Source organism: Penaeus monodon, chromosome 19 (genome assembly GCF_015228065.2).
Source record: "Penaeus monodon isolate SGIC_2016 chromosome 19, NSTDA_Pmon_1, whole genome shotgun sequence".
NCBI lineage: Eukaryota > Metazoa > Arthropoda > Malacostraca > Decapoda > Penaeidae > Penaeus > Penaeus monodon.
In genome coordinates, this window is record NC_051404.1 from 18066053 (window position 1) to 18066472 (window position 420).

Consider the following 420-nt stretch of genomic DNA (forward strand, 5'->3'; position numbering starts at 1 on the left):
GCTTCGTAAAATTAAAAGTTGATTAAAGTTCTTTACCGTTTTTCTTTGATTGTCAATATTGCATTATATAATTTACAGTTATATCATTTACATTATCATATTATTTACCTGAAAATAATTCTTATCAAGGCAAGAATGAAGGCTGATATCAGAAATATTTAGTGGTCCCCTAAGCGCAATACTTGTGAATACTATAATGGACCATTGCAATTGCATTTGCCGTCGCTAATGATAATCCTTTACAAAATTATTGAGATTGTTTCCGGTGAACCCAATTAGTGCATGATATGACGAGGTGAATAGTTAATTAATGACTAGAAATTGTATTGGAAATGCAATTTTGCTTTTGAGAAGGAGAGAGTGAGAAAAGGTCGATGAGATTTACAAAATACATTTTCTTATTCAAAAAGACGGAGTAAC